The following is a 21721-nucleotide window of genomic DNA, read 5'->3' on the forward strand; positions in this document are numbered from 1 at the left end:
TAATGCTGATTTCTTAATGACATTTTTATTAGACTTCTCCAGCTGCTGACTAAATTACTACAAACTTGGGTCTTAGAACAACACATCATAAGCTGAGTACTGAATGGTGGTGGTGGTTCATACCTTTAATCCGAGCACTCCAGATGCAGAGGTAGGCAGATCTCTAAGTTTAGGCCAGCCTGGTCTACAGAATAAGTTCCAAGACAGCCATGGCTACACAGAGAAACCATGTCTTGGGGAAAGAAAAAAACAAAAACAAAAACATCACAACACAAACTTACGATCTTGCAGTTTTGAGACAAGTTTCAGTGTGCTAAAAACCAAGATCTAGAAAATGGAGCCACTGATAAAGGTAGGAGGGGAGAGTAACAAGAATACATCATGTATGTGTATGAAATTGCCAAAGAACTAACTTAATTACAAAAAATACAAACAATGACAATAGCAGTAAATCCTTTAGGCAGCTAAAGGTGCATGAGACTCCAGGGGAAAATCTACTCTCTTCCATTTCTAGACATTGCTTGCGTCAGTTGACTCATGGATTTTTTTTCAGCTTCAAAGTTGGCAATTAACTTGCCAAGATTTGCTAATGGAGAATGATACATTTAGTCTCCTGCATCCCCTTTTCACTTGTAAGAACTGTTATATTCATATAGTACCACCCAGACAACCCAGAACAATGTTCTCATCCCATTTACTAATCACATATATAAAGTAGCATCTGCCCTGTTATCTAGCATAATTCAAATAATCCAGAAATTATGGTATCAACATGCATGAGGTTATCATTCTGTCTATCATAGTGATACTGTACAACTTAGAAGAAGAAACATCTTAAATGTCTAAAATATATCACAAAATAATTTCTCTCTCTCTCTCTCTCTCTCTCTCTCTCTCTCTCTGTGTGTGTGTGTGTGTGTGTGTGTATCCTTTCATTTACTCTTACTTTTTGTGATACTATATACTTTGAATTTTTTGCATCGTTCATTTGAAATTTTATCTTAATTTGATTTACTGCATTTACTTGTATCATATTATTTCCTGTTTTCTAAAATTTAATATTCATTTTAGTATTCTTGAGTCTTACAAAAGTTGTCCTGTTTGACAACCAATTTCTGCTTGTTAGTTTTGCTTACTGTGTATGTCTTCTTCCTGAAGTTGCTCACTACCCAGCTCATGTACTGTACCATGGAAGAAGCATCATTTATAAATCGTTATCTTGAGTGTTCAGACAGTATGGTCTCTTTAGGTGAGACCCTAAATACACTGATGGTTCAGCCTTGTGCAAAGCTTGGGGTAGTGCCTGGTGGCCCTGTTTCTTCTCAGTCTCTTCCTCTCATAATCTTTTAAGGTTGAGTTCTCTCACTCTGAAGTTTTCCTTGTGTGATTTAAGACTTACTAATGGGGGAAAAAATGGTCAACTCCATATCAGAGCAGAATAGTGAAGTAGAACTTTGCAAAAGTCAAATACACATGATCAACATAGGCAACTAATAAAGGAAAAAGACACACAAAATGACATTAATGTTAAATTGAATTGTAGGTGTGCATGCAATGCAGTGACATAAATGTATATGAACAATTGCTGCAGTCATTTGATCAATGCAGAATGCCAGCATAGATTGTTTGAGTGAGGAAACAGATGTTCTGTGAACAAGAGTTGCTTTGAGGAATACCCATTTTTAATTTGATTCAATAAGTAATGTATTTTGACTCTGTCTATTACTCATATGAATGAAAACAGAGTGTTCTGTTGTTGGCTATGTCGCCTCTTGCTAATTTTTTACTACTAAACTATTGCACCAGTTTGACTGTATTGCTGGTGAATATTGCTGGTGTTAAATATACTGCAGAGATGTGCACAAATCACAATATATTTTAAAGAAGGCAATATACTACAATACAAAGCTTATATCTAAATAATGACCACAATCCAAAAGAAAAAAATATGCAAAAACTCATAACATAGTTTAGCTGTTTTTTAAAAAAAATCGAAATATTTTATAAAAGTTCAGTTCATAGATATTTTTTCTCCAGTTTCATCCCTATGCTTGTCATTTTACAAGCACATTCATGAGAGGCTTTTGGCATTCTGCAATTTTCATTTGATGCCTTGGCAATATTCCACCAAATAGACTACTACACTAACATAAGACATTCTATTCTTTTAGTAAAGACCAGGGCTATTTACTCTCCACTGGCAATGAAGGCATATCAATGTTAGAATTATAAACATGTTTTCTGTAATATCATAAATGAATAATAGAATAAAATTAACACATTTGGCCAATACATATGTCAAGAATCTTAAACACTGCTATCACTTACTTATAAATTTATGTATCACATTGTTATGCCATAGACTAAAAAAAATAGATCAGCAGTTTATTAAAGTTCAGATGTTATATAAGAGATTCATTTCTTTTTTTTTTTTTTTTTTTTTTGGTTAATGCTTCTTTTACTTGGACACAATGAAGGTACTTACGACTGCCAAGCAAAATAATTTTACATTAGCAGTTGATGTCTCTAATATCTGTCCAAACAACTGGATCCAAACGCCTTAAAAGGATGTGGCAGTGATCACAACACCATCTGGTTCTAACTGTAGCACTGACAGTGAACAGCTATCAGACCCATTGATGGAAGGGATGTTGTCAAACATGGTGCTGATAGTTGTCAACTTGGGAGGTTATTTCGATTGACTAAAAGGTCAATACATCAAGTGTATAGAGAAATAGCTTCAATTAGAACACCCCCCCCCAAATTCCTCTTGACCTTAAAAGAGACAAGAACTTAGTCACAGACAACAGTTCAACTTTTTGTTAAGCCTAGTCAGAGGCTGCAGGAGACCTTTCATTATTTGGCATCACAACTAACAATTGATTATTATGACCTAGTGAATTATTTACTTTATGCAAATAACACAACACTCATTGAGTGCACTAGGTTTTATCTGTACAGAGGACTTGACATTATTTGTTTTACCCAAAATTCTCAGTGGAAGAACACTGTATCTAACATTGTAGATTTAGAGTTGAGTCAGAGTGATGCCGAGCATGCTGATCATACTCACCTCCTGAAACTTGTTTAAGCACTAAGTAGACATTAAAGTGTAGATGTCTGATTACATCCTATTTCTATTAAATATATTGATTCAGAAAAATGCTTGAATTAAATTAAGACATAAATATACAGCAATAAATCCTAGATCCTTTAACAACAGATATCAACAAATAACTATATAACAATCCCATATTTCAATATAATTCATATCAAAGCATGAGTTTGTCATTTCCATTTGCAATTGACGCCAGTGTTTTATGTAGCTCATTTGTGATAAAAGATAAACAGTATGTTCATTTTATTATATCTAGCTTTGAAAAAATATGTCCCTACAATTACATGACACATTTGTTAGGAATATATTTCCTAAACAATTATATTTTAATATCTTAAAAAATAGGGTACAGAAAGAGAGAGAGAGGGAGAGAGGGAGAGAGAGGGGGGACATCAGTAACAGAGACTAGGAGAAAGAGAAAAGAAAACATAACTGAGATGAAAAAGAATGTGGTGATATTTTATTTGTATGTTATTAAATAAAGTTTGCCTGGAGATCAGGGGACATAGCCAACCATTTTTAAGTAAACATAGAAGTCATGCAGTGGTAGCACACACCCTTAATCCAATCACATGGCAGGCAGGGTCTCTGTATGTTCAAGTAAGCCAAGCATACTTTAATCCCAGTACCAAACATAGAGACCTGGAAGTCTGTACAGACAGTGACAAGGAAGTGAGGTAGCTTGGCTAAGAGCCAAGGAGAGGGCAGAACAACAAGGCAAGAAAAGCCTGGGTAGAAAGGAAGAAGCTCTCTTGGGAAGTTACAGTGGTGTGGTGAGTTAAGGCTAGCTGGTGTCTCTCACTATTTCCCTGATCTCTAAGGCTTTCATCCCTATATTTGGCTCTGTGTTTCTTATTTAATAAGACCATTTAGAAATTCATCTACAAATGAACAAATTCTTTTCTTCAAGTGTTAATAAAGACAAATAGTGAATTGACTTTACTAATTATGGTGTACAATGGAATACATTGCTTTAAAATGTTGAGTATTACAGCAGTTTTTTTAATGCCTTAGGAAACATACAGACCTGTATTGTTCAGCAACTTTGTATGTAATATTTTATTTATAATAAAGTTTAATTGAATTGCTTGATTTAATTTAGTTGAAATAACAACAACCTGAGGATGCCCAGGTAAGGGTATTGACCTAAAAGAAGATTTTTATTCTTTATTTTTTTAAAAGGGCTAGAGAGGTGGCTTGACAGTTATCTAAATCTCACAGCAAAAAATTAAAGGGAAATTGTTAATTAAGATAAAATAAAGTGATTGGTTAATTCATCAAAGTTATCTATTGAAATTAAGGCATTGTGAAATTGTGATAGAGTTTTGTTGTGCTTCAGAAGTGAATTTTTCTGGTATCTGTTAAACCTCAGAGAAGGAATGATTATGAAGTTCTTTCTAGTCTATTTAGTGGTCAAAGGATTGTTTTATCTTTCTTATAAACTTAATGTATGTGTTTAAGAAAACTATTAATAGAGAGGCCGAAGTGCACTGGAAAGATCAATACTGAACTAAGGTAGGTATTATTTTAGCATTTCTTTCAGGTGGTGATTTATAATCTGCCAAGAACACTAATGCAAACCTTAATTCTTGGTCAAGTCTCTATTGTCACTAATTACTTACATTTTAATTATAGGAAGTTGCTATGGAATTAGAAATCTTAATAAATTTCATAAAATAACTTTAAGCCAAATTATATGACTACAGAATTCATTTTGGACAGTCTACAATTGTCAGAGATTGTAAAACAGTATTAAGTTTCTGCATTGGTACAGCACTTCATATGATAAAATGAAGACTTACTAAAATATAATAGAGGTTTATCCCAGGTTAATGAATTCAAATTCTGTATCTAATTTAGATAGCTTTATAAATGATAAGAGAAATGCTAAAATAAGAAAGTCAGTTTAACATCTAAGGAAATCTAAATACATGCAACATAAATGTTTAAATTACAGTAATGGAATCTATTATACTAAAACTGTAGTTAAAAAGTAGCTAGTGAATTTGAAAACCAGAAATTACAAGTGTTGATTAGTGTATAGAGAAACTGGGACACTAATGCACTGTTAATGGGAATTTAAGTAAATTTGCTCATTATATAAGACAGCAATATAATTTCTCAAAAAATCAAAAATAGGACCTTGATGCAATCTGATAGTCCTACTTCCAGGTATATACCCAGAAGACAAATCAATATGATCATGAGATTTCTGAAACTTCATTCTTACTACAGCATTGATTACTACAATAGCCAAGACGTGCAACTAAACTGAGCATCACAGAAAACTTACTGGATAAAATATAAATAAAATATGCATCCGACAACATACAATGAAATATCACCTAGTCTATAATGAATACTTTATCATTTGGGCAACATAGATGAACCTGTCAGGCACATGTTCAAGTCTTAGGAGCAAAGAATGAAATAGTGGTTCTCTAGTACTTGGGATACGGAAAAGTGGAGTCACAGTGACCAACGGCTGCAAAGTTTCAGTGAAGCAAGACGAATAAGCTCTAGACAGCCATGTACAGCACAGTGTCTCCAGGTAATCAAACTATATTTATATAAAACAGGTAATAGGTAGACTAAATATTATCACCACACACAATATTAACCAATGGATATGTTTAGATTCACTGTAATAATTTCATAATATACACATAAGTCATATTTGAAGCTGGAATATAGCTCAATGATAGAATTCTTAAGTAGCATGTATCAAAATTTTATTTCCACAAACAACGCTTCAGAAAATAAGCCAATGGGTAAACAAATATTCAAATCACTACATTACATAATTTAAATACATGCAATATTTGTTTTGTCAATTACACCCAGAAGTGTGTCCCAGATTAAAAGTGAATCTTCCCACCTCAGAGATGCAAATTAGAAGTGAGACTTCCCACATCCAATGATTTAATAATAAAATATTCCCTCATAGGTATGCCCAGTCATTTAAGTTTTAGTTAATTCAAGATGTAGTCAAATTGACAACCAAGAATAACCATCATATCCGCCTAGCCCCACACACCAGCCCAATATTTCATGTATCATATAGCTAATACAGTGTACAATGAACATAAAACCAAATGAGATTTTAAAAAATTTAGCAATGGGCGGCGACGATGGCAGCGGCGGCCCAGCAGGCGAGAAGCGTGGGTCCACAGCGGCTCCGGGTGCGGCTGCGGGCTGCGGAGCGAGCGGTCGGCCAGGCTCCCCGCGTCCCCCGCCCGCCGTGACTGTCTGGAAGATGGCGCCTGGCTGATGGAAATCCTAATGACAGTCTCCAAATTCGCCTCCATCTGTACCATGGGCGCCAATGCCTCGGCATTAGAGAAAGAGATTGGTCCAGAACAATTTCCGGTCAACGAGCACTATTTTGGATTAGTCAATTTTGGGAATACCTGCTACTGCAACTCAGTTCTTCAAGCACTTTATTTCTGTCGTCCATTTCGGGAAAAAGTTCTCGCGTACAAGAGCCAGCCCAGAAAAAAGGAGAGCCTTCTCACGTGCCTGGCCGACCTCTTCCATAGCATAGCCACCCAGAAGAAGAAGGTGGACGTCATCCCGCCCAAGAAGTTCATCACACGACTGCGGAAAGAAAACGAGCTGTTTGATAACTACATGCAACAAGATGCCCATGAGTTCTTAAATTATCTACTCAACACAATTGCCGATATTCTACAAGAAGAAAGCAAACAGGAAAAGCAGAATGGCCGCGTACGGAACAGTGACGTGGACGCTGAGGAGAACAACAGCACACCAGACCCGACGTGGGTCCACGAGATTTTCCAGGGAACATTAACTAATGAAACCAGGTGTCTTGCTTGTGAAACTATAAGCAGCAAAGATGAAGATTTTTTAGACCTTTCTGTTGATGTGGAACAAAACACATCAATTACTCACTGCTTAAGAGGTTTTAGTAACACAGAAACTCTGTGCAGTGAGTATAAATACTACTGTGAAGAGGGCCGAAGCAAACAGGAAGCACACAAACGGATGAAAGTTAAGAAACTACCCATGATTCTGGCTCTCCACCTGAAAAGATTTAAGTATATGGACCAGCTTCACCGATACACAAAGCTTTCTTACCGGGTCGTTTTTCCCTTAGAACTTCGTCTGTTTAACACTTCAGGAGATGCAACCAACCCCGACAGGATGTACGACCTTGTGGCTGTCGTGGTTCACTGCAGAAGTGGTCCCAATCGAGGCCATTATATTGCAATAGTTAAGAGTCACGATTTTTGGTTGTTGTTTGATGGCGACATTGTAGAAAAAATAAATGCACAAGCTTTTGAAGAGTTCTATGGGTTGACGTCTGGTATCTCCAAAAACTCGGAGTCTGGGTACATCCTTTTCTATCAGTCTCGGGACTGAAAGGAGCCACAGCGGAGCAAGCGTCTGCATGCTTCTCTGGTTGTTTCAGGAAGGATCAAGCTGATGGTCAAGAAGAGAGAGAGATTCAGGACGCTCAGGGCAGTAGCACACTTTGCATACAATAAAGCAAAGACTGTGGATTAACATGCTCTTCCGATCACAGTAGTTGAATTTTTTTGCTCAGGAATCATGCTGTCTGTGCAGTTCCACACAAGGAAGTGAAATCAGAGATACCAGCTCCTCTTGTAAAGCAGCTGCCAGCTACCGACACACATGTTCTCTGTTAACCACACCAATGATGGTTTGAGTTCCTCGGGAGGGCGGTGGAAGAACTAGAACATGTCAGGTTGAAGGAGCACGCCGCACTGTGCGCGCACGGGATGCTCACATTGGATGGGAGCGGTAGAGTGGTCTCTTCAGACAAACCGGAAAGCACCTTTGGGCCCAACACTCGCAGTTGCCTTCCTGACGCACAGAACTAGCAGACACGGAGCCCGGTGTCAGGAAGTCAAAGATACTCTGCTTCTCTGGAGAAGCATGTGATAATGTACAGTGTGTGTACACGGAGGGAACAGTTGGTCAGAAGTGGCTTCTTGGTTCCCCAAGGGGAAAGACTGGCTGTGTAATGATCATTTTTCTTATTTATTTTATTAAACTGGTGGAGTCCGAGCATTACATGAAGTGCCGGTGATTCTGTCAGCAAATCTTAGCATATTTTATTAGTTTGTCGGCAGAAGTAGTCTGTTGTTTGTTTCTGTTTTTAAGGTGAACTGAAAATTCTAGCTGAAATCACTAAGATAATCATGAGATGATTGCAGTGAGCGGGCAGACGCAGTCAGGAGGAGCTGTCCCTGGCCGAATGCTTGCTCTTTGTCATAGTTTGTCACTTGCTTTTTAAAGCTTTAATTTCAGTAAAGTAGAAATTCCCTGTTGGTAGAATGATAAAGGAAACCCGTGTGATGCTGGCATGTTGTCGGCCAGAACCCCAAACTCCTCACAGCGGTGTTGTTTTGAGTCTCTAGCCTTGGGATGGACTGCTAGATTCTTCAGAATCCCAGCAGCAGGGAGCAGCTAGAGCCTTTTGCAAGATGACACTTTGGGGAGGTAAACCAGTAATCCAGAAAAGAAACCCCCCCCCTCCTGACCTGCACATCTGTTAGAACTGTGTTCAGAAGCTTGTGACAGGAGTCTCCTGTATGTCTGAGCATCAAGTAGCTTGGCAGTGGCTGAATGTAACTTGTAGAAAGCAATTGAAGATTATAGTCCAAGTCACAGCAGCCAGGCTCTGGACAGTCCATCTCACTGCGTTCTTCATGCGGTGGTAGGGGCCTGCTGATAAGCCCCTAATTTTCTAAGGTTATTTTACTAAAACTGTTGACTGAGAAGCAAACAGCAAAAAGAAATGTTTTGTGCTGCTATTATTAACATTTATTTTCTGTACTTGTTAGCTCAGGAAATGACTTCATCTGTTCGTCTCATAAGCAGGTTTGTAACAGGGTCACTTAGCTAATCGGGCTTCGTAGACAGATGTGCTGGGAGAAGATGACCTTTTGACAGACTCATTTTATGGTGTCTGAAGCCTTACCCTGGATGGGGTTTGTGATCTGCAGGCTTTGCCCAGAGAACACAAGTAGGAGCGTGGGGGGTCAGGGCCATTGAGAGCACGTGATATTGAGGGCTTAAACCAAATTGTGTTGGAATCCAGAACTGCGTTTTTTGCAGTTTTGTGTTCAAAGAAAAGGCATAAAGTATGGCTGAATTCTCGAGGCTGCCCCGTGCAGCCCTGATGTACAGTCTTGTTTGCTTGCACACAGTTTTTGAATTTAAGGCATATGCAGGAAAAAGCCTAGTTAACTTCTGGATGGTGGCAAGTTCTAGCAAGTTTGCTGAGCTCCCGGCAGCCAGCCATGCCCTGCTCAGGTCTGCGCGGGGCAGTCTGCGGCGGAGGACCCACTTACTGGCTGTTGGCTCTAACTCTGTTTTATTCTTAGTGCAGAAGGATCTAAGTAAAACATTTTGAATTTTAGCAGAAACGCAGTAAACTTTAAAAACATACAGGGTTTGGGTTGGGGACTGGGAATATCAGGTATAGGAAGTGAAAAAGGTGACACCTGCCCCCCAGCACACGTTTCAAGGTGATCATTCTTTGCCTGTGATGATGATGATGATGAGGGTAGATGCAGGTGTGAACAAGGCTAGTTGCTGTGTAATTATGTACATGTTTGCTGGGGCAGCTTTCCCAAATTTTGTATATTAGAACAAAAGTTTCTATGAATTATCGTAACTAAAAGTAAATATTCTAAGTTAAGCCCCACTTCTGGGTCATGTGGCTTCTGTCATAGGAATTTTACCTTTAGAAGGTCACTGAAGACAGGAGCCACGTGGCTTAGGAAGGGGGCAAGGAAATGTGCTGTAGTGGCCTTCCGGCCTCAGCCATCAGTGGAGGGTTTTCCTTAACTTGATGGCCATAGGAAGACCTCACTTTCAAATCCTCCTGATACTTTCTGTAAAGATGCTTTTCCTTAAAGATTCTGTTCATGAGGGATGTGGCTGGGAGCTGGGAGGCAAGGTGCTGGAGTCCTAGCTCTCCGGTGAACTCAACTGTGTGACCTTGGGCAAGTCACTTACCCTCTCTGTGCTTCAGTTCCCTCCTGTAAATGGGAGTAATACCTACCTCACAGGGTTGTTGTGGGGATGAATTTGAGATTCTGTCTGTAACGCATTTAAGGTTCTTGAAGAAGGCGCTATATAAATACAAAGTCTTATCAATTAAAGTTGGCTTATTTGTGGAAAAAAAAATTTAGCAATGGCTTAAAAGGAATTCCAAAAATAGCCTGAAAAACTCAACCCTGAGTTCAAAGTCAGCTTGTTCTTTCATTTCATTCATGAAGTAAACATAGCTGAGATAGATTTTTTTTTTTGTTTTTCCTTAATTAGGTGAGCTAATTGCTTTGATTGATTTTTGGTTTCCACATGATTACAAATAACTCTGTAAATACTGATTTTTGTATACTTGACCTGACTGCAGGGCCAGATGTTGTTTCTTGGGGGACTGGGCCTAATCATAGACTCCAACATTTCATTCACATAAAATGCTTATTCATACTTGCATTTGGAGTAACCTCAGTGATATATTTTCTGTATATAAATCAAACAGTGAATACTATGTATGGCTGATTTAATGAATTGTAGTATAAAAAAAGACTTTCTGGACAAAGGAAATGATTAGAATTAATCCAGCAATGGATAATGTGAATGTACTGAAATTCCCTATGCCTTCACTTAGAATAGTGTATGTCCACATAGAATTACATCCACATATGTACACATGAAATTACATGCAATTTTAACTTTCTTGTTGAAACAGTTATCCCTGAATTACATAAATATAATTCCCTATATTTAAATCAATAATGTACTCCAAATTAGAAAGAATTTGTTGTATAACTGTTATTCCAAGTTAAAGCAACAATTTTTATCAGTTACTAAATTAGAATTTCAAGTTCTTTACTCATCAAAAAAAAATCCTAAAAATATAAGAATAACAAGAATGAATACAATATAAACTATATTAGGGCATCACTTTATAATTAGACATCATGACATTAATTAGCATTTTAAGTTATTGTTATGTATAGAAATATTTTATTTGACTCAACATTTGTCCCTCATATCCTGCCACAAAAGATTAAAACTCTGTTCAGCTAGACTTGGGTAGAGTTCTCTGTCTCTCCTCAAACCTTAAGCCATCTTTAAAATGTAAAAGTGAAGAGTTACTTGTTTCTGTGTACTGTATTTTTAGTAGATCTTTGGAATTACCAAATAGGAAAAATTAAATTATGGCTTTTAATTTAGGGTCTAATTAACCATTGTCATGGTGTGCATTCATTCTTACATTACTACATAGAATGAAAATTTGCTATATTTTAAAATTTATGGATAGTTTAAATAACTAAATAAAAAGAATTAAAAAGTAATCACATTAGGGAGCCTGAATATTCTTCTAAGAAGTCATAAGTTATTAAATGAAAATGTCAGTACCAGGAATAGGATATCATCCTATGAGTTGTTAGTAACACCTTAGAGGCCACTCAAAATAATGCATGCTACAGCTATTAGTGTTAACTGCACATCAGAGCCTGATATCAAAGCCCCATTGCTCATGACACCAACCTCACCCTTGTATTCAGAACACAGAAAATAACACCAGAACTGAGAAGGAAGTTTTACCCTGCTGGCCAACACTCATAGTGCCAGAAAATGCTGTGTGGTTTGCTGTGGGGGAGAAAAGGCATCAGCAGTTTTGCCCAGGTGTGAACTGGGCAAAATTCTGAGCTACAATGTCAACCTACCAAGCAACTTGTACAGACCTGTGCAATAGTGGCATGATGCTTTTGGAGACAACCAACCACTTTATGATTAGATATGAGGCCCATGTCACAGGTGGGAACCGTGCCTGGTCCTGCAAATGTGATCAAGAATCCATGGCTAGACTGGTAATAGACTGTATAGGGGAACCTACTGTTGTTGTTTTGCTAAATAGACATGGTGAATTGCCTCCTTAATGCCCACCAATCAATACTGTTAGGCAACAGTTATGGTGGGGACTCATAACTCATCAAAGTACCAAGATTGAGTGAAAGGGTAGTTTTCAGCCCTAAGGAGGACATCTATATTACTCCTTCTGATACTTACTCAGAGATCATGAAATGGGGTTTGAAAGAATGTAAGAACTAAAAGATAGGGATATATGCTACTAAAACAAAATAAGAAAATATTTTTCTGGACATGAAATGGCCATTTCACTCTTGAACTTACTGCAGCTGTGATTATCTAGACCAAACCAGCACAAGACTGTGCCTTTCAACATTTCATCATAGACAAATAAGTGTATCATGAAACCCCATCTTTCCCTGAAGGACGATGGGCAGCTAATAGTTTCAGTAGGAGGAGTGTCATTTTCTTTAAATTATCACCTCAACACAATATAGAATCACTGGGAAGGGAAAATTAATGAGGTATTATCTACATTAGGTTGACATGTGGGTATGTCTTTGAAGAACTATCTTGATAATGAATCGGGAAGACCCACCCATTGTGGGTGACATGATTCGATTCCCTAGGCAGTGTATACTTGATTGTTTAATAATGGAGAAAGTCAACTGGGCATTAACATGCATGGATTATTTTATTGCTTTCTACTCTTGACTGCAAATGTAATGTGACTAGCTGCTTCAAGTTCCTGACAGCTTAATTTTTCCATGGTGATTGTGATTGCTTAGTTACTATTCTCTTTCTGTGAAGAGAGACCATGACAAGACAGCTTTTAATTTAAAAAAAAAAAAAATATTTATTTGGGAGCTTTCTTACAGTTTCAGAATGTTAGTTCCAAGTCATCATATCAGGCAGCAGATAGGCATGGTGCTTGTGTAGTAGCAGCTGGTCTGCAGATGGCAGGAAGAAAGAGAGAGAAAGAGAAAGAGAGAGGGGGAGGGAGGGAGAGAGAGAGAATGGGCTTGACATGGGGTTTTGAGACCTCAAAGACCACCCCCAGCAACACACCTCCCCCAACAAGGCCACACCTCTTAAACCTTTCAAAGAGCCACCTAGGGACTAAGCATGGAAATACACAAGCCTATGGGGACTATTCTCTTTCAAACCACTCCCTGTCCCCAATAAGCTTGTAGCCATATCATAATGCATTTAGTCCAACTTCAAAAGTCCCCATAGTCTTTCAGTCTTAAGACTGCTTAAAATTCCAAAATCCAAAGTCTCCTCAAATATTCTTAGCTGTAATCTCTGTAAAAATCAAAAGCAAAAGACAGATCACATATCTCCCACATACAGTGGCATATGTATTACAATTTCTAGAGCCGGGAAAGGGAGCATAGTGAGAAAATACTAAACCAAAGCAAGACAAAGACTAGAAGGGAAGACCCACATTCTGCATCTCCATGTCTAATGTCAAAGTGCTCTTCAGTGATAGGTTTTTTTTTTTCCATTAGTAGGTTTTCCCTCTGATGCAGTAAACCAAATCAAGCCAAATTAAAGAGTAAAGGATTAGGTTTAATCTGAGCAAAGCACTCCTGGGTAACTCCGGAAAGGGAGCAGGAGAGAAATTGCATGCCTAGTCTTAAATGGAACATGGCTTAAATATCCTGTGAGCATGGTCTTGAGCTTTGCAGGGAGGAGCCTGGACTTTTGGCAGTCTTTCTGAGGGGGCAGGGTTTGGAGAAGGAGGAGTGCCGGGATCTGTAGGCACAGGGCATTGATGCATCCTCCACAAACTGGGTGGAATGTGACTTTTGGCAGTTTCTCTCAGAGGGCAGGGTTTGGGGAGGCAGGAATGGGGCTTTCTCTGCTGGGGCGAGCTATGTCAGGTGAACATTCAGATCTCCAGCTCCTTTCGGCTTTGTTGACTGCAACACACTTCTCTCTCTTGGGCTGGCTCTCCACCTGATCGGCACCTCTTTTTGGCAGGTATCCACTCAACTCTGACTTCTCCAACATCTTGGGGTCTCCAACACAACCTAGGTTTCACCTTCACAGCTTCATGCCATGGCTTCTCTGGGCCTCCTTGCAGGTACTCCCTTGCCACACTTCTGGCCTCAGTGGCTTGCCTTCACCAGGAGTGGAGAGTTCACAACCCCTTTACTCAAATCCTGCTTGACTCTAAATTAGAACCACGTGACCAAGGCTGCCAAATTCTTCAAATGCTGAGGCTGGAACCTGAGCCTTTGCTTGATTTGCACTTGCATGAGCTTCCTGTTGGTGGTGGTTTCCTTTGAGCCTTAGGTTTTCCTTTAATTTCTTTTCACAAGTTGGAAGCTTAGCTGGGTAGGTCTTGCCCTGAGGTCACCACTCCCTTTATTCCATTTAGCATAAGGCTTTTCTTTAAACGTTTTATCTCTTTGATCTCAGGACTTGGCTCCAACATAACATTGTGTTCTTTTTCTTCTCACACTGTACAATTCCCACTTCTCTTTGCCCACTTGCTGCTTTTCATTGTAGATCTGCAGAAGTGGTCACTAAAATCCACGTCATATAATCAATACTAAGCTGTCTTGAAATCTCTTCTATCAATGCTGTTAATTCAAAACACTTCACTTTAGCCTCAGGCAGATTTTTGGAACAACTGCAAAAGGCTCCTGTTTTCTTATTCCTTGCCAAAATATCGCAAGAATGGTCTCTAGACCAGTTGCTAATATGTATCCCCTCTGAAATCCATTGAGCTAGGCCCCTACAGCCCATATCGCCCTCAGTGCCAATGTCTTCCATGCTCCTACTCAGATGGCCCTTTAAGCATCCAACTGCTTTTCTAGTTCAAAGTCCCAGAATCTACTGTATGCCTCCAACAAACAGAATCACCAGTTCTGTTACAGGAATACCCCACTCGCTGGTACTAATTTCTATCATAGTTACTATGCTATTTCTGTGAGGAGACATCATGACCATTGTTAGTTTCTGCTATGGCAGCGTCCTGCCTCTGCCAAAGCATTTAAGCTACGTCATCCGCTGTTGCCAGGTCCCTTTCCATACCATCAGCTATGTGACATGCATGTCCCTTAAAAGTGCCAAAGAGGCACAGCTCGCTCCTTCGCCTCTTCTTTCCTCTCTTCTTCCTCTTGTTTCTTCTGCCTTTCTTATGTCCCCAATAGGACATGTGATGGTCTTTTAGCGGCCCTCTTGTCCCCAAGGGAAAGTCATGAAACACAACAGAATCCACTAACAAGAGTTTTATCAAGATGAAGAGAAAGGGATAGATGTGATCAGGCCTGTGGAAGGACATGTGAGAGAAAGAAGGCGGGGGAACATGGGGCCCATCTTATAAAGGCCAGCAGGCACCTGCACACACAGGCCCATGTGTCTATTCCACACATGCACATAGATCACATCACGTGGCCACATCCACACGATTACATGACCACATAACCATGGGGCATGGGTTATGTAGGACATATGACCCGGAAATGAATAGGCAGAGATGACTAAATGTCCCACCAGCATGCACAACCATGGGGGCCTGGTTGGAATTCCTATAAACATGGCCTTCCACCCTTGCACTCTTCCCCTTCCCTCTCCCCTAATAAACCTCTTACACTACCTGTGTTGGGAATGGTGTGTTTTTAGTGGCATACCTTGGTAGGGCCCACTGAAAGGTATCCACTTTGCCTTTCATTTTTATCCTTTCCACCACAGTCACTCATATAAAATAAAACATTTAATTGGGGGTTTGCTTATAGCTGCACAGGGTTATTCCATGATCATCATGGTAGGAAGCAGAAAGCTTTATATCCTGACCCACAGACAGCAGAAAGAAAGAGACAGACAGACTGGGCCTGACATGGGTTTTTTTTTTTTTTTTTTTTTTGGACCTCAAAGCCCACCACCAGCAACACACCTCCTCCAAGGCCACAGTACCCAATTCTTTCAAATAGTTCATCAACTGGAGAGTAAGAATATCACTTTGGGAGTCTACAGGGGACATTGCCAGTCAAACCCCCACAATGATAGACTTCAACATAAATTTGTCAGCCAAATAAATCTTACCTCTCTTAGGTTTCTTTTGTCACAACATTTACCAAATTAATAGGAAGCAAAACTAAGGCATCAACTTAAAAAAACATCTAGGAACAGAATAATAGTTATTTATTGAATAGTTATCTATTGATACTTTGCACTTCTCTGAAAACTTCAATTCCTGTACTTTTTCTTGGTTCAGCTGTTGTTTCAGAGTTTATATGCAGACATTATTGGCAGGTAAATAAGGCATCCTCACTGTTTCTGTTGTGTGTCCTATGAACCAGTCTAAAGGAAAAATATTTTTAGTCAAACATTCTACCTCATTTATTTTCTGTCTTCTCAAAATATTGTATTGCCATTCATATAAGGTGCAGACATACTGCAATTACATTCAGTACATAAAACCAGGCGCCTATGTGGGCTCTGTGGAGGGACAAGTCTTCACATAGTAAAGTTTCTGGATCTGGAAGTAACTTTAAGGGACTGTAAAATCACTCACCAGAAAAATGTAATGCACATCTTTCCCATCATCAGAAGTATTCCACAGTGTTACAGAAACGACATGGTATCAGCATTTAGCATCTCTAATACATTCCTTTACTGCAGGCAGCTTTTGGAATCACATTAAAACCACAGGGTCGGAGTTGCCATGAGTTGCATTTTATCAGCACAAATGAGGGTGATTTTTTTCCATACAAATTAGAGCGATTATTTCAATTCAAGCTGTGCTAGTTCTGAGGAGAATGATTGTACATATATTATTCAAAAAGGGAAGAAGAAAGAAAAGAGAAAAGAAAAGATCACAGTAGGAAACCGCAATGCAACGCTTAGTTCTGTTTGTGTTTTTCAGTGTAGCTACTTAGCAGTGATTTATGACTCTCTAACTTCCACTCTTTGTGAATTCAAAAACCCTGCACTTATCATGTTTAGTACTAAAGATAGTCATAATTTTATTCTGTGCTGAAATTTTAAGAAAGCTGCCTCCCCAGCCAGACACCAATTAAAAGCTGCTGCTTGTAAATTTACAAGGCATTAAATAAAAATTTTAAGACACTGCTCACTAATGTTCCACAGAGTCCACCATCACACAAACAGTAAATTCTTTAATAAACAACACAGCTTGCTTGTGTTGCTTCGCAGTCCGTTCTGAGATGCAGCCCTGAAACCTGGACGTAGTAGTGAAGGTATATACGTCAGTGTTAGAATATTGTCTAACATTCCTGGGCCCTCGGTTGGATCCCTAGTATTCCTACCCCACACTCATAACAGAAATCAGATGAACAAAGAATTTCCTGTTTAAAAAAATAGTCTTTACTCATCATTTTCCCTCCAATATGTTTCTACATAAAATTCTTCACTACATTATCTCTGAGTATAGGAAAGAGTGTATAAAATTAAATCCCTGACATTTTTGTTTGTTTGTTTGTTTTTTTCTGTGCCTGTGGACCAGGCTGGCCTCTAACACACAGAGACCCACCTGGCTCTGCCTCCCAGTGCTGAGATTAAAGGCGTGTGCCACCACCATCTCCCGGCTATAATCCCTGATATTTTTTTTCCATTTTTTAAATTTTATTTATTAAATTTAATTTTACATATCAGCCACAGATTCCCTTGTTCTCTCCCCTCCCACCCCCACCCCCCACCTTCCCCCCACCTGGCCAAACACCCTAATTGTCCTGCTAGAAACCCCATCCAATGACTGAGGGAACTGGATGCAGAGATCCACAGTCAGGCCCCAGGTGGAGCTCCAGGAGTCCAATTGGTGAGAAAGAGGAGGGTTTGTATGAGCGAGAATTGTTGAGACCAAGGTTGGAAAAAGCACAGGGACAAATATACAAACGAAAGGAAACACATGAACTATGAACCAATAGCTGAGGAGCCCCCAACTGGATCAGGCCCTCCGGATAAATAAGACAGTTGATTAGCTTGATCTGCTTGGGAGGCATCCAGACAATGGGACCTGGTCCTGTCCTCAGTGCATGAACTGGCAGTTTGGAACCTAGGGCTTATACAGGGACATTTGAATCCCTGACATTTTTATGTTAAAAAATTTCCATTATTTTGTAAACCTCACTATTCACACATAATTTGATATTTAAATTTAAATTTTTCTCCCTTCTGTATATTAATTAAATAAAAACTTCAAAACGGGAATGAAAATTTAATCTATTTAAGTGCCAGTTAATTTTTTCTGGTTCTGTCACTAAACTGAGCTGAACAAGACCCAGGAGATGATGCAGGAGTTGGTGAAAAGCCATTGAAATGAAGGGCTGGATAAAAAATAAGACAGCACCATACCAGGAGGATTAAGCTCCTCTCTTTTGGTGTCAGGAACAGGCAAAAGCAGAAAATTAGAGAGCTGTTGTTGGAAATCATTGATTTATACAAGCCGTAGAACGTTAATGGATATGTGTGGTTAGTACTCGATGATGATAACAGAATACAACATGTTGGTTGGAGGACCAGCGTCATAACGTGACTGCAAAGGGAACATGCTTGTAACAAGTATTCCTTGAAAACAATTCCTAGAGGAATTAATGGGAATTTTATGATTTAATTTCTCTGTTCAAATCCAGAGCCATTTTTCTAGACCAGTAAATCTTTATTTGTAAATTTTTAAACATCCACTGTAAACAACATTACTCATCATGTTGCCATGTAAAGAACTCCTCAATCCTGCCACACACATTAGCAAAAAGATCTCTTTTAAATTCATGTAAGGTCCATAGTTGCACAAAAAAATGTAAATGTTAATATTTTACTCCCCACATTCCCCCAAAGCTAGCATTTTCTTTGATTTAAATATCTAAATGCTTCTTCAGGAAAACAAAAACCACTGGCCGAGTCCCAGCAGCAACCCTTGATAGGAAGGTGTGTCACAATAGTTTAAGTTGCTGTTATCTTACTGAGGCTTCAGGTGGTAATCTGAAGTTGTCTTTTAAAACATTAAGATAATTGAATTTGGACTTTCCCCTTTTGAATATCAAGAGGTGTCCTCACTCTTCATGAAGTAACAGATACTCACATTATTCCACCCGAGGCTTAACTTATTGAAGGTGCCCTTCAATCAGGTGCCATAAATTACATCTTGAGTATGAAGGAAATTGCAACATGAATATACATAAATCATTAAAAATACAATCTATCTTTTCAAGCCATGTATGAAATAGAATGAGATAAACTATAAGACCATATTTCAAGACAGAATAGAAACCCAGAAAAAAATTCCACTAAATGGAAAATAGTGACATTATTTTGAAAAAAACTTCCCCAAACTGTCATCAATATATTTCACAGAGGAAAACAAAATGGCATTATTACTAGATTAAATTAGAAAAGCTAAATTAGAGGAGTGTGACTGAATGTGTTGTAGAAATGAGTAGAGCATTTATGAGAGTGTACACTTTACTTAAGATGAGTGAAGCAATGGAACAGTTGGCCTGGCCCGGGAAATTCATTTTCATCCCTGTAAAAGCTGGCTTCAGATCTAGGAAGCAACTCTTTTAGAAAGCTATTTTAAAGAACATTGTTTACCAATTTGCCAAGTTTCTTGTTTAGAAAAAAAAAAAAAAGACAGCCTCAGAGATTTCTTTGTACTACAACAAAAGATATAATCTAGTTAAATACAATTTGATATTTAAATTAGCAAATCTCAAAGTGCTTTCTACTTACTCCTAAATGTTTAACATGGCTCTAGAAAGCAAGAATTATATGAGAAAAAAATGACTGAAATAACACTTTCACTATAGGGAAAACATTGTAGCAATATTATTGGTATGCAAAATATTATTGCAGAAAGTAAAAGGATTCACAACCCCAAGCCAATTTTCTGCTTAAAAACATCGCCTAAATGGGGAAAACCAATAGAGGTACTCATTTAAATTCAGTGTTAAAACACTTTTGTATGTACAATATCTTACACAGAAAAGGGGGCATACTATTTAAACAAAGATAAAAATGAAATAATTACTACCACGAAAAGAACAAATTAAAATATTTAGAATCTGCTTGAGATCAGTCATTCCCTGTGAATTCTTAAAGAGAATACTACTTAGTGGTTAGTGTAATGGTCTAGCACTATGGTATAATTAACAGAAGAATTTGAGACCTTGAGATGAGAGAAGCAGAAGTCTGAAGTACAGTGCTTTAGCAATGAATGTCCTAAAATGGATTTCATCTCAAGCAACATAAAGTTTTGGTGACAGACACAAAATATAATACATGATTCACTTTGCTAATGTTTCTAGAAGCTAGATACTCTTGCAATTGCTGCAAAGGAATGACAAGGACAGATGCAGTGTCTGTCTGCAACAAACACATACGGGAAGAAGGAAAACCAAATAGCTAGTTAATTGCAACAGCTACTGAGACAACACTGAATCCTCCAGATAATCCAGACTATTGCCCCATCTGCTCCAAGGCAAGGTCCTTGCCCATACCCTTAAAATTCCATTTGTTCTAAATGGAAATATTGACACAGGTTTGGGGCTTGGAATATGGACAACATGTGCCTCAAAGGAAAGATAAATGATGCAAAAAGAAAATGTAAGTAGAGGATCTAGCACAGCTTAAATGTTAAAGGAAGTCCTAACTCAGAAATTGAAATATAAAAGAGTCACAGAAAATAATTCAGGTGGGAATGATGCAAACAGAGAAAATGGCATAAGCAAAGACCCTAAATGGAGGTTGGGGGGGGGGGGGCTCTCTTAACATATGTGCTAGCCAAGTTCCCCTTTCTCTAACTCATAAGGAGACAATTTATAGAGAGAAGAGCTATATTTGGACTCAGTTTTGGAAATTATAGTCCAAGATTGATTGACTCCATTTCTCTGAGTGAGGTGGCCCGTACAGAATGACAGGGGCATGTGACAAAACAAAACTGCCGAACTCAGGGACAAGAAGAAAAGACAGAGAGAGAGAGAGAGAGAGAGAGAGAGAGAGAGAGACAGAGAGACAGAGAGACAGAGAGACAGAGAGACAGAGAGACAGAGACAGAGAGAGAGACAGAGAGAGAGAGACAGAAAGAGAGAGACAGAGAGAGACAGAGAGAGAGAGAGAGAGAGAGAGAGAGAGAGAGAGAGAGAGAGAGAGAGACCCCTTCAAGTTGTGCCTCGGTGACCAAAAGACCTTCCAGTAGATACTAACTTTTAAAGATGCTGCCACTTCCCACTGCCACCTTTCAAGGAACCAATAGGCTTCCAGAAAATAATTAGGAACAGAGGGTATTAGAGTCAAAGAGGGGTGAGTTGGAGCATGAAAAAGCTGTAGGCAAGTACAGCCAGCTTAGTCTGAGGATCCAGGCAGCCCAGAGGTCACAAAGACTTTCAAGCCAAGGTCACATTAGAAATATCACAATTGATCTGAGAATAAACCAAAATGACCCAAAAGTGTCAAGCAGGAAAACAACACACGAATTTTATTTATGTGCCCAAATAGAATTCATCACCCCAAACTACCAGAGAGTTGGCCAGAAGGCTGAACTCCAGTGACAATAGAAAAAAGAAAAAAAAAAGAAACAAATCCCAGGCTGAAATGAATTGTACGTTGGCATTTGAGTGGTCTTCAACTGGAAGGAGAAATGTAGTAACAGGAATATTTACAATTTTCTGTAGTTCTAATTGAGTTTGTGCTAAAATACAGACCTTGGTCCTCAGTCCCTTGAATAAGAGTTCAAGACAGAGGAGAGATGTGTTCAAA

At 38.8% G+C, this 21721-nt stretch overlaps 1 pseudogene; it reads left to right on the top strand.

Annotated features, from left to right (window-relative positions):
• The first annotated feature begins 6272 nt into the window (after window positions 1-6272).
• LOC102924485 (ubiquitin carboxyl-terminal hydrolase 12 pseudogene) lies at window positions 6273-7645 on the top strand (annotated as a pseudogene).
• The last annotated feature ends 14076 nt before the right edge of the window (window positions 7646-21721 follow it).

The sequence above is a fragment of the Peromyscus maniculatus genome, chromosome 10 (assembly GCF_049852395.1).
Source record: "Peromyscus maniculatus bairdii isolate BWxNUB_F1_BW_parent chromosome 10, HU_Pman_BW_mat_3.1, whole genome shotgun sequence".
NCBI classification, from domain to species: Eukaryota; Metazoa; Chordata; class Mammalia; order Rodentia; family Cricetidae; genus Peromyscus; species Peromyscus maniculatus.